Source organism: Gorilla gorilla, chromosome X, assembly GCF_029281585.2.
Source record: "Gorilla gorilla gorilla isolate KB3781 chromosome X, NHGRI_mGorGor1-v2.1_pri, whole genome shotgun sequence".
NCBI lineage: Eukaryota > Metazoa > Chordata > Mammalia > Primates > Hominidae > Gorilla > Gorilla gorilla.
This window is the reverse complement of record NC_073247.2, coordinates 44251734-44266385: the sequence shown is the minus strand read 5'-3', so window position 1 is coordinate 44266385 and position 14652 is coordinate 44251734.

Genomic DNA, 14652 nt, shown 5'->3' with positions numbered 1-14652 from the left:
ATGGCCTAGGGGCTCCACTTAAGAGATACAGAACTGCAGAATGGATAAGAACTCACCAAGGAACTATCTGCTGCCTTCAGGATACTCACTTAACACATAAGAACTCTTTGGAAAAAACCCTTCTAGATATTGGCTTAGGCAAAGATAAATAGCTGGGACTTAAACTAAAGAGCTTTTGAATGGCAAAAGGAACAGTCAGCAGAGTAAACAGGAAACCCACAGTGTGGGAGAAGATCTTCACAATCTATACATCTGAAAAAGGAGCAATATCCAGAATCTACAGCGAACTCAAGCAAATCAGTAAGTAAAAAACAAACAATCCCATCAAAAAGTAGGCTAAAGACATGAATAGACAGTTCTCAAAAGAAGATAGACAAATGGCAAATAAACAGATGAAAAAACGCTCAATATCACTAATGATCAGGGAAATACAAATCAAAAGCACAATGTGATACCACCTTACTCCTGCAAGAATGGCCATAATCAAAAAATCAAAAAACAGTAGATGTTGGTGTGGATGCTGTGAACAGGGAACACTTCTACACTGCTGGGTTGAATGTAAACTTGTACAGTCACTATAGAAAACAGTGTGGAGATTCCTTAAAGAACTAAAACTAGAACTACCATTTGATCCATCAATCCCACTACTGACTATCTACCCAGAGGAAAAGAAGTCATTATTCGAAAAAGATACTTGCACACGCATGTTTATAGCAACACAATTCACAATTGCAAAATTGTGGAACCAACCCAATTGCCCATCAATCAATGAGTGGATAAAGAAACTGTGATATATATATCTGCATTTAATATATATCTATGTGTGTGTGTGTGATGTCATCTGCATTGTATATATATTATAATACATTATATATTATGTAATCTGCATTATATATAATATATATGATATAATGCATTTATATATCTGATGGAATACTACGCAGCCATAAAAAGAATGAAGTAACAGCATTTGCAGTGACCTGGATGAGACTGGAGACTACTATTCTAAGTGAAATAACTCAGGAATAGAAAACCAAACATCATATGTTCTCACTGATATGTGAGAGCTAAGCTATGGGGATGCAAAGGCATGATGCAGTGGACTTTGGGAAAATGGGTGAAAGAGTAGGAGGGGGCGAGGGATAAAATACTATAAATATCATGCAGTGTATACTGCTTGGGTGATGGGTGCATCAAAATCTCATAAATCACCACTAAAGAAGTTACTCATGTAATCAAATACCACCTGTACCCCAATAACTAATGGAAAAATAAAAATAAAAATAAAATAAAATAATAAAAGAGTCAATGAATTATACACCTAAGCAAAGAACTGACTCAGAAATGTGACTAGCGCCATTTAGGATCTAGAGAATGTTATGAACTCAGATTAAACTGATGAGAGATATAGTTTCTCTCACTAGGCCTAAACCATATTTATGAATTATTGTTTTTCCCTATCATTTAAAATGTAAATAAGATAATGACATCACCCATTGTTCTTGATCCCTCCACTGCTTTCCCAAATTTAAAAGCCTTCAAAGGCTTCCCAGTATTTTTAGGATATAGAGTAATTCCCTTAGTTTTGTGTTTTGGTGCTTTTTGGTTTACTCCTGAATACCTCTCTAGCCATATATTCCTCCATCCCAATCCTTACTTCATTCCTTCCTCTCCAGCTACACTGGCCTCTTTTCATTCTTTCTCATGGCCATGGACCAAAGCATCCTCCATCCTCTGTTGACTCTCCAGCTAGAGAGTGTTTTGTTTGTTTGTTTGTTTTGTTTTTGTTTTTGTTTTGAGCTGGAGTCTTGCTCTTGTCACCCAGGCTGGAGTGCAGCGGCGCAATCTCGGCTCACTGCAACCTCTGCCTCCCTGGTTCCAGCGATTCTCCTGCCTCAGTCTCCCAAGTAGCTGGGATTACAGGGGTGCACCACCACGCCTGACTGATTTTTCTATTTTTAGTAGAGATGGGGCTTCCCCATGTTGGCCAGACTGGTCTGGAACTCCTGACCTCAGGTGATCCGCCCGCCTCAGCCTCCCAATGTTCTGGGATTACAGGCATGAGCCACCACACCCGGCCTTAGAGAGCTGTTTTATGTCTCATTCCCAATACTTGAAATTCTATTTCTTTCATTTGTTTTTTTAATCCATCCATTGATCCAGCCTCCCTCCTTTTCTCCTTCCCTCCATCCATTCAACAACTTATTGATTACCTTCTACATAATAGTGAGTGTACTAGTCATTGGGAATTGTGCAGATTACAGTATAGACAAAACTAATTACCATATGAAGCTCACAGTCTAATGTGGGTCAAGGGAAACAGAAAATAATCAGATAAGTAAAATGCATGGTACATCAGAGATTACAAGCGTTATGGAGAAATATAAAATAGGCAAGGATGATGGGGACTGTAGGGCATTGAAGATAGATGACAGAAATTTAAAATAGGCAGGCTATGGATGACTCAATGAGAAGGTAAGAAACGTGAAAGAGGCGAGGGAGGACGACATGAACTTACATAAAGGGAATTATCTTTAGGCAGGTAAAATAGTAAGTGCAAAAGTTCTGAAGTCGGTATGTGCTCGGAGTGTTTTACAAACAGTGAGAAGACCAGTTTGACTGGGTTTGATGAGCAAGTGTGAGATTAGCAGGAGATGAGGTTAGAGAGAAAGGGAGAAGGTATGGGCTGAATATGTGACTCACAGGCCATTGTAATGACTTACAATAGGCTTTTATTTTTAACGAAATGGGAGTCCATTAAGTATTTTGAATAGAGATGTATCTTTATCTGCCTTATATATTTAATTAATTAATTAAAATGTATTGCCTGTAGAGGAAATCCCTCTGATTACTGTTTTCAGAGTACTCCCGAGTGAGGCTACAAGTTGAAGCAGGAAGAATCCAAATACCTTTCAAAAATTTTAAATTCATACACAGTAAGAGTATTTTATATTGAGATTCAGGATATATGGACACACACATGTGTACATATACATCTAGACATATATGTCTACATGTTTATATATTTATAAATAAAACTGAAACACATTTTACAAAAAATTGATCTATGCATTATGCAATTTAATATTTTCTATTATATTGCAAGGCATTGTTTTACTGCTATTTACAAGGCATAAATTAATTAATTTTATGGCTCACTAATGGGTTACAAACCAGTGAAAAACATATAGAAGGGTATGCAACATATCAGCAGAGTGATGATGATGGTTTGAATTAGGGAAACAGCTATGGAGGTAGGAAGATATAGTCAGGTTCTGGATATATTTGAAGGTAAGGTATGAAAAATAAAGTGAACATTAAGGAATGATATTAAGAATGATGTTAAGAATAATTAAGTCTTGTGTCCTGCAAAACTGGAATATTGGTGCTGCTATTCACAGTGATGAAGACAGCATTTGGAAGACCATATCTGGTGGAGATGGGTAGGAGAGATTGAGCCATGTTTTCAACATATTAAGTTTGAAATATATATATATTTTATACTTACAAGAAGATCATGAGTAGGCCATTGACCCTAACAGGACTTCAGAAAAAATCTTTCAGTGAGTTAGGTCTTATTTATAGATCTCAAATGAATCATCTCCTCCTCAAATAAGCCCTCTCTACCCTCTTCCAAAGAAGCCAGTTGTTGCTATTATAGGCACTAAAGCAACATGTATATTTCCTTGACACATCTGAAAGGTTATATCTCTGTGATTATTTGAGCAATGTTTTCCTACCTCCCCAAAAATACTGGAAGTTCCATAGAACAAGACTGTCTACTTACCGCTGTATTTCCAGCACCTAAGATATACCAGATGCTGAATAAATATCCTTATATTGCACACATATGCCCAAATACACATAAAGCGATCAGGTTGGAATGAGATACTGGAAAAAATTAGCCCCTATTTCAGTAAGGTAAATCATTTATGTCTGTTTCTGAATGGTTTAGGTTTTTGCAAGACAAGACACATAATCTTTGAGGATAGAATATTTTATGAGGCATGCGTATAGCTGGAGCAAACTGAGAAAGAGAAGGGGGTAGTAGGAAATGAGCACAGAGGCATGAGACTTCAAGTATGAAGCCTTGGTGATGGGCTTCCTGATTCTAATGTGGCTGAAGTGACGTTGGATGACTTACAAGGTTAGGTCATAAAAGATGTTATAGATTCTTCCTGGCTTTCTATTTTCTAACTATCAACTTGGACACCAGCCTCTTTGCTATGAAGAAGCCAAGCAGTAACGCAGAAAGGCCATGTATAAATGTTCTGACCACAAACCCAGCAAAGGTCTTAACTAGCAGCTAGTATCAACCACAAATACATGAGTGAGGAGGGAATACGTTTTTAGAAAATTCTAGTCCTCAGCCTTTGAGCCTCTCCCTATGATACCATCTGGGGCAGAGATCAGCTGTTTATGCCAAATGCTGCCTAAATTTACAAATTTGTAAACAAAATAAAGGCTGTCATTGTTTTAAGCCACTGCATTTTGAGGTGGCTTGTTATGCAGCAAACTATTACCAGGTATTGCCTCCCAAATAAATTATGTTCCTTCAATTTCTTGTCTCAGAATCTACTTCCAGTTATGGATCTGTTACTAATTTTCTGTGTGACCTAGAGAGCATTCTGAATTTCATTTTCTTTTTTAAAAGTCTGGAATAAACTACTAAGTAGCTACTACCATCAGCAGTTCTAAAACTATTATCGTTTGGAGACCCAGTATTTGCCAAAAATTATCAAATGCATAGCCATTCCTGATTAAATAACTGATGAGGAGTAAACATTTTTGAGATACAGTTATAGCACAGCTGTTTCCAGAAGTCCATAATGTCAAGTCAAAGGCCAGCTTAGTGAGTAACAGAAGGAAGCATACTAGTTTCTGAGTGAAAATTTCAGGCCAAGATAAAAATCCAAAAATTAGAATTGCAGACAGTAGTGGTCTCTTTAAGATGATCTATATAAATAGGAAATAAATTTGATATGGACCAAGTCTAGAAAGAAATGCTGATCATTCATTTTTATCGCAGACAGAAGCCAAAAGTAAAAATAAACAACTTCTACACACAGATTCATTTTGCCAAATACAACTGGGTTGTTGCCCAAATCTTCTCTTAACTATACAGAGCATCATTTTTTTCTTTACCATGTGACAAATTGCATTTCTAAAAATTATGACAGGAACATCTTCAATTCCTCACATTCTTCCAGAACTTCGGTACTACCCAATCAAGAGGTATAATTTCTTTACCATTCCTTACCTCTGGGACTTAGCATGATGATCAGTGAGGATGAGAAAAATTAACCTCTTTACAAGATTCAATCTACAAAACTGATCTTGAGAAGCAAGGGATATTGATCATTTTAGATAGTTAACAGAAAAGTCTAACACATAGGTTTTAGCTCTAGTATTAGTAGATCATCATTACTGAGGCAACATTCCCTCTTCTCCCAGAACTCACCCAGTCTGAGGACACACCAGAAGGCAAGTGCATGCTTAAATTTAGATCATTCTAGTAGTCAAAAATTTCAAAGAGATCCCTAAAAAATATACATTTGGAAGAATAAGAAAATGTTGTGATTCAAATTATCCTTGATTGTGTAGAAAATGTTTCTTAGAAACATTTGCAGAACCCATGACAGGAATCTAAAAATATAAACTAAATTTCCAGTCTCCTAGGGAAAAATGCTTTCTCTGCATCCCTAAAATACACATATTTCTAACTGTGTTTTCTAAAATATCTCTGTTAAGAGAAAACTAATAGCCATGTTGATTCATGAAAGTTCTCTCATGCAATCGATGGATAGTTCTATATAAAGTGATGACAGTACATAAAACATACATCTAAAATAGAGTTCAGCATTCTCTGCTAAAGGAAACTACATGAAACTTCGTGGAAGGCTTATTTTTAGTATAATACATATGTGCCATATTTGAGAATTTCTAAGATATAATAATCCATTCACAATTAAATTGGTGGAGTTTTGGTTAATTATACTATATTGTTCATATTCTAGTTGGACAGTTCATAAAATAAATGGCTTCACATATAAACCATGGAATACTATGCAGCCATAAAAAAGGATGAATTCATGTCCTTTGCAGGGACATGGATGAAGCTGGAAACCATTATTCTTAGCAAACTAACACAGGAAGAGAAAACCAAACATTGCATGTTCTCACTCATAAGTAGGAGTTGAACAATGAGAACACATGGACACAGGGAGGGGAACATCACACACCAGGGCCTGTCAGAGGGTGGGGGAGCTAGGGGAGGGATAGCATTAGGAAAAATACCTAATGTAGATGACAGGTTGATGGGTGCGGCAAACCACCATGGCACATGTATACCTATGTAACAAACCTACACGTTCTGCACATGTATCCCAGAACTTAAAGTATAATTTAAAAAATAATAATAAATGGCTTTAGCAGGTAATCTGAAAAAAACTCTTTGACATGATATTATTTGAATGTCTCTTATCTCCTTAGGTGCAAATGCATTCTGTGGTGTAGAGTAACTGAACATTCTGCAGGAGTCCATGGAATTCTTTTACTCTGGACAATATCCTAAGGGAACAATATCTGAAATTTGTATGAGCCAGTTAAGCAGTCATCTAGATGTAAATGGCTCATCTAAAGAGAGGTATTCTAACCTCTCTAACCCCAACATTTTTGAATAAGAAAATGTTAGGAAATCTATTTTTATATTTGTTGAAATAAATACAACAGTTTAGAATTGGAATATGGAAGACTATAAGATGATTATTGCTTGATCATCTTCACAGACTGTTTCCAGGCAGACTTCAAACTAACTTTTGAAAATGTTTTCAATAGAATAAAATAATGAGCAACCTTTCTAGCTACCTACTCTATCAGCCTTTAGAAGCTTAAGAAGCTCAGAAGCTCACAAAATCTTCCTTCACTTTTATAATGTCATAGTTTCTCCTTTGTGTGTTCATACACATTTTTATACAGTTGCTTAAACAATATATACACTCACATAATATAGGGTTTTATTTTTTCCCTGAAATACTATAAATATCAAACTATAATTTGCTTGTTTCATACAGCATTCCACAAATATATCTAAAAATATTTACATGTAACTTTAATCTATGCTTATTTTAAAAAATGGAATATGACACAGAAAGATACATACATAAAAATACATGAATCATAAATGCACAGCTTCATTACTTTTTACACAATTAACATTGAGTATATCCATCACCCAGATCAAGATATAGACATTTTAATAATCTTACAAACATTTTTGTTACCTGGTCCCGAACATTGCTTCCCTCTAAAGGTAACCACTTTTATCGTGTAACACCATAAATTGGTTCTACCTGGTTTTCTATTAGCATAGGTTGGGTTTTCTCTACTTTTAACCCTTGCATAAATATAATTACATAATACACACCTTCTATGTTTGGTTTCTTTCACTCAAATTATGTCTGTGAAGTCCATGCATGGTATTGCATGTATCAGTAGTCCATTCATTTCTATTTCTGTATAGCATTCATTTATTTGAATAGAGCCATGTATCTTTATTAATTTTAATGTTGAGGCATATAAGGGTTGTTTCTAATTGTGGCTATTATGACAAATGCTGCACTGAACCTTACTGTTCCTATCTTTTGATCAATCTATCTTTGTTGTTTTTGATTATTTACTTAAAGGTGGAATTTATATGTCATGCAGAATGCAATATTTTTGTTTTAGTATATTCTACCAACAGTTTGTCAAAGCAGGAGGGTCAATTTTCACTTCCATAGACAGTGTGGAAGGGTTTTCCAATCACATCACACTTACAACAATACTTAGTATTTTCAGTTCTGTTTTTTTTTTTAATTTTGATTATGGCCATTACAATGGGTATGTAGTTGTTCTGCTTTGTGGTTTTAATATTAATTACTTGATGCTTTTACAATGTTAAACATCCTTTCATTTTTTTTTTAAGAGACAAAGTCTCCCCTAGGTTATCCTGGCTGGACACAAACTCCTGGGCTCAAGTGACTCTCTTGTGTCAGCCTCCTGAGTAGATGGGACTACAGGCAAGTGCTGCTGTATCTGGCTCTTTCATATTTTTATTGGTCATTCTGATATCTTTTTGGTGCAACGTATTTTAAAATCTTTCACTTATTTTGTTAAAAATAGATTTTTATTGATTGTTATGAGTTTTTAAAATATATTCTGGATACTAGCTTTTTTTTTTAAACGTATACACAAATATCATTTCCCATTCTCTGATCTCCTTTTTCAGTCTCTCTGTCTCTTAGTGAGGTCTTCTGATGAATAAAATTTCTTGTTTTAATGAAGCCAATATGACAATACAACAGTGTGGATTTGGAATAAGGAAGATTTTAAAGATTTTAATAGTTTCCTTTTCATTGCCTTGATCATCTTCACCAGACAGTTTCCAGGCAGAATTCAAACTAACTTCTGAAAATGTTTTTAAAGAATGAAATAATAAGCAACATTTCTAGTTACCTACTCTATCAGCCTTTAGAAGCTTAAGCAGCTCAGAGGCTCATAAAATATTCCTTCACTTTTATAATCTCATAGTGTCTCTTTTGTGTGTTCATATGTATGTTTTCTGTAGTTGCTTATTTAAACAAAACACACACTCATATAGAGTTTTATTTTTTCAATGAGATACTATAAATATTAAAGTATAATTTGCTTGCTTAATATAACATTTCATTAACATATCATTTCCCACTCTGTGATCTCCTAGTGAAGCCTTCTGATGAGTAAAATTTCTTGCTTTAATGAAGCCAATATGCCAATGTTTTTAAGCTGGTGATTTTATATCTTGTTTAAAAAATGTCCCCACCAAGGTCATGAAACTATTCTCTTATGTTATCTTCTAGAATTATTTCTTTCACAGCTTTCACATTTAAGTCTAAAATCTAATCTCCAGTTGATCCCACATAATTTATAGAAAAGACGATTCATTCCCTACTGAACTTCAGTGTCACCTTTGCTGTAAATCAGGTAACTATATACGTGTGAGCCTGTTTTTAGACTCTCTCATGTTCCATTGTTCTAATTATCTGTATTCACACCAAAAACACACTGTTTGAATTTCAATTGTTTCATAATAATTGGTATTATCTGTTAGTATAAAATTTCCCACTTTGTTCTTTTTAAGATTGTCGTGGCTATGTTGGACCTTTGCATGTCCACATAAATTTTTATAATGTGCGCACACACACACACGCACACTCCTGATGGGGTTGATTAGGATTTCACTGACTCTACAGATCAATTTTTGAGAGTTTACATCTTTATAACGTTGATTCTGCCAACCCATGAGCATGACATAGTCCTCCATTTAGATACGTTTTCTTTAAATCCTCTCATTCATAATATATGTTTCTGCTTAGGTATCTCAAACATATTTTATACATTTATTTATTTTTGATTTATTGATGGCATTATTTTAAAAAAAATACCACTTTCTAACTGTTTACTCTTGAAAATTACAATTAACTTTTGGATATTCACATGGTATCCAGAAACCTCATTAAATCCACTTATTAATTCTAATATTTTATCTGATGGTTCTTCGAATTTTCTATGCATGCTTAGTCTGTAAATAATAAAAGCTTTTTTCGCTCTAACTGTATACCTTTAATTTCATTTTCCTGACTTATTATATTAAGTAGTATATTAATTAAATACATTGTTGTAGATTACTTATAGATACTTTTTATCAGATCAAGTTACATCTCTTCTACTCCCAGTTTCCCAGGAAGGATGTGTGTGTGTTTGTGTGTGTGTGCACGCGAGAGTGCACGTGCTCATGTGAGAGAATTAATTTTTTCCAATACTTTTTTTGTATTTGTTTTCATCCTACATATTTTTAATGTAATGGGTCACATCGATTGGTTTTCAAGTGTTACAATGAGATAACATCTCATCCCAGTTAAAATGGCTTTTATCCAAAAGACAGGTGATAACAAATGCTGGTGAGAATGTGGAGAAAAGGGAACCCTCTTATACTGTTGATGGAAATGTAAATTAGAACCACCACTATGTAGAACACTTTGGAAGTTCCTCAGAAAACTGAAAATAGACCTGCTATATAATTCAGCAATCTCATTGCTAGGTATACATCCAAAAGAAAGGAAATCAGTATATAAAAGAGATAACTGCACTCTCTTGTTTATTGCAGCACTAGTCACAATAGCCAAGATTTGGAAGCAACGTAAGTGTCCATCAACAGATGAATGGATAAAGAAAATGTGGTGCTTATACAAAATGGAGAACTATCCAGCCATAAAAAGAATGATACCCTGTCATTTGCAACAACATGGATCGAACCGGAGGTCATTATGTTAAGTGAAATAAGCCAGGCACAGAAAGACAAACTTTGCATGTTCTTGCTTATTTGTGAGAGCTAAAACTTAAAACAATTAAACTCATCAAGATAGAAAGTAGAATGATGGTTACCAGAGGATGGGAAGGGTAATGGGATGGAGAGTGGGGATGGTTAATAGGTACAAAAGTATAGTTAGATAGAATGAATAAGATCTGTATTTGTTTGCAAAACAGGGTGACTACAGTAAACAATAATTTGTTGTACACTTTAAAATAACTTAAAGAGTATAATTGGATTGTCTGTAACACAAAGAAAGGATAAATGCTTGAGGTGATAGATCCAACATTTACCCTGATGTGATTATTATGTATTGTGTGCCTGTATTGAAATATCTCATATACCCTATAAATAGATATACCTACTCTGTACCCACAAAAATTAAAAATTAAAACAAAATTCTGAAATGAAAAAGAAAAAAAATGATGTTTCCTTGCCCAAATACACCCAGTTTTGTTGTGATATATTGTTCTTCGAATATAGCACTGTATTTAGTCTGATAATAATTTGTATAAGGTAGATATACTTTTAGCAGGTACTAAATACCCCATTATTTGGTATAATCAGATTGCTTCAGTGAGTTCTGAGTTGAAAGACATTTAGAGTGATTTCAATGAATGTATTCTTTTAGACACGGCTTCAGTAAACAATCTTACATATATCCTTACATACTAGTGATTTTACTTTTGATAGATTATTAAGGAGGGATTGATGGGCAAAAGATTGTGGACTTTTCCATAGCTGTTCTCAGGTTACTTTCTTAAAATATTGTATCAATACTTCACCAGTAGAGATTATTAAGAGCTTCTTTTCTCACACCCATTCCAGCACTGAATGTTATTCCATCTGTTTGTTTTCTCATCCAGCTCATGGGCAGGAAATGTTATTTCATTTTGCCTTTTTGACTAAGAATATTGACTACTTCCTCATAATTGTATTGGTTATTTGCCTGTCCTCTTTTGTGGTTTTTCTGTTCAGATTATATATTTTTTAAATTGTATTTTTGTCTTCAAATCAATTTGTAGACTTGTATTAAAATAGAGATATTAAGTCTTTGTGATAGATATTCTAAGTGTATTTTCTCAGTTTATTGTCTTTTTGCTCTATTATAATATCTTTGGCTTTATAGAAATATTTATTTTTTATGTAGTAGCAAGTGTCATTTTTCTTTCTTTTTTTTTTTTTTTTTTTGAGATGGAGTGGCCCAGGCTGAAGCGCGATGGCCCAGTCTCAGCTCACTGCAACCTCTGCCTCCTGGGTTCAGGTGATTCTCCCGCCTCAGCCTCCCGAGTAGCTGGGATTACAGGCTGGCGCCAACACGCCTGACTAATTTTTGTATTTTTAGTAGAGATGTGGTTTTGCCACATTGGCCAGGCTGGTCTTGAACTCCTGGCCTCAAGTGATCTGCCAGCCTTGACCTCCCAAAATGCTGGCATTACAGGTGTGAGCAACTGCCCCAGGCCCATTTTTCTCCTTAAAGTCATCTGGAATTAGTGTTTGGGTTAAGAATGCCCCATAACTCAAACTGCTATAGATTCATCACTTATTTGGTTTCATTTTTGTATATTTGAATCTGTAATCTATCTAGAATTTTTTTAGTTTAAGTTAGGAAAGTCTAACTTTATGAAAAGATAATCATTATATATTCAGTTTTTTAATGAATGAATTAAAATGTCATATTTAGTACATTCCCTTTGGCTGGATCTATTTCTGAGTACTACTTTGTTTTTCCATTTTGTCTCTTCCTGTTCCAATACCATATTCTTCTAATAGTAGTGGCTTGATGATAAAAAATGTACTATGTCACAACCCTTAAGATTTTTTTAAAATTCTGGATAATTTTCATACTTTTATACCTCTCTTTAATAGGAGCTGTGCTATAATTCTAAATATTTCCCACTTGAAATTGCTAAAAATAGAACTGATGAGTCTAAAAAAAATAGGCACTTGGGAAACCTAAGAGGTCTGCTGTCAACAAAGATTTCCAATAGGCATAAATTCTCAAGATCAAGATCTAATTGAAAGGTACCCAGTTAACAATCCATCCTGAGAGTCAGCGCAGGTTTAATCTAAGAAAATTCTGTAGTCAAGACTAACCACTAAGTTTTTGTCAAAATAAAGTATCCACTGCCATGAAAAGGGTCAACTTGGCAATGAAAAACAGGACGGCAAACATATTAGGTTTTTATCAAAGGTATTATAATAGGAATGGAACAGAGTCGCTGGCAAAATTGTCTTAAAGAAGGCGCCAAATTGACTGTGTACAGGCCATTTTATCAATGTTTTTAAAACTTGGTTGCACATTGGAATCACCAGAACAATTAATCGGCATCTCTGGGTGTGGAAACCAGGAAACAGTTTTTTGGTAAAACTCCACAGATGATTCCAATGTCTAGTCATAGTCGAGAGCCAGTGTTTTAGAAAAGGATAAGCATCTACTTTGAATGAAAATGCAGACGAAAACAAGAAAAGAAAATCCTTAGCTATTGCTAGGTCCCTTGCCAAGTTCCTCTTGCAAAGTTAATTTTTCTTCAGTAGATGATGGATAGGATTTAAAGTTATTGGGCTACTGCAGGAAGAAATGCAGGATGAGTTATGTGTGTGGGGAGGTGGGGGAGGGAGTAAGGATACTAACCAAATGAAAGTCACTTCTGAAATTTTTAGAAAATAAAGTCATACGAGCTGTTTATAGTCCAATCTAATTCTAGCCTCAGTGGTGGGAGGAAGGAATGGAGGAGGCAGTCAGAGTGAACATATGCACTGAGAGAAGAGTGGGTAGCTTTGGTGAAATCTCCTAAGAAAATGGATAGTCCTTGGCATATATTACCCATGTCTGGTCAGTGCACTCAAGTCAGGATACAAAAGTGGGGTACACACGTGTAAGTGACCCAGAGAACTAAAACCAGTGACCCTTCTTGTCAGTGTAGTCATCTTCTAAGTGGCAATGCTAAATCATTCATGACCTCATGTGCTGCTTTTGGCAAGCGGCTCCCTAATTGCTCCTGTTTTTGCATCGATTCTGCGCAGCGTGGAAAAGCGAGTCGTCAACTTGCTTGTGGGTGTATTGACCACCAGGTCCCTCCTCAGCTTTCACCTTCCAGGCCTCGCCCACTCTATTTTAGAGCCAGGAGCTGGGAACAGCACCTGTTTTTCGTCTCGAAGGATGGGGTGGGCATTTTGACGGCGCCCTCTTTCAACCAACCCACGCTAAGGTGTCTGTGTTTCTGCGTTTTCAAGCTCCCCCCAGCCGCCCCGCGCCCCCCGCATCCCCATCTCCGTGGCTGAGGGCCTAGGGAGGAGGGAAAATCCATCCTCAGACACACTAGATCCTCAGCGAGACCTGCTGTGGAGAGCATCAAACGGACCGCACGCGGACCCACCTGCCTTCCAAAGTTTGGGGCGTGAGGAAGCTGAGGCACGTGGCGTTTGGTTATGGCACAGCTGAGGGGTCTGCAGGAGACCCCAGAAAATGCCGCTGAGGACGGATTCACCGACGTCATCAAAAGCCGCGCTGGTAGGACCCCCGCTGCTTTGCTTTTTAGTGTCTGGGTTATTCACTGTACCCTGCTACTCTCCGCAGAGGCTGTGCCCTGGAAGTTGGCACGGGTTGGGGAAAGTTGTGGCGCCCAGCAGAGGAGCAGCAGGGGACTGTCAGGGCGCCCCCGCGCGTGGGGAGGGCGGGGAACCACGCAGGGCGCGGCGTTCCAGGGATAAGGGAGTGCTGCTCTCAGGGAAAGCAGAAACCCAAGTTTTCCTTTTAGGCCAAGTGGATATCAGTGGGGGGTTTACTTATTATTTTTTAAAGAAAGCCCACTGGATATTGAATTTTGTTATAGGATGGTAGGTTGTTTTAAAAATTAAACACAAAGGATTGGTCAGATTGAGTTAAAATAAATATTGTGGTAGCTTGAGGAAGGGAGGGAGGGCCGGCGAAGGACAGCTTGCCTTGTCAGGGCGTGGCCAAGTGCAGAGTTAAGAAATCTGAGAAGTTTCACCTCAGCTGTGCTGAAGGAAAACGTCAGAGCGCTAGACAGGAAGACTTGCATGCCCGAGGTACAACTATACGAGTTGAAAATCAGTAAAGCAGCAGAAGTGAGGAGTCTAAGGTTTTTGCAGCGCTTCCCACCCCCATGCACGTGTAAATTTCATTTGTAATAAATATTCTGGTGTTTGGTAGTCTGGCCTACATATGCAAACTCTTGTAAACCAGGATACGTTTTTAAAGCTGTAAATGGAAGCAGCTGTTAAGCTCTCTCTAAGGA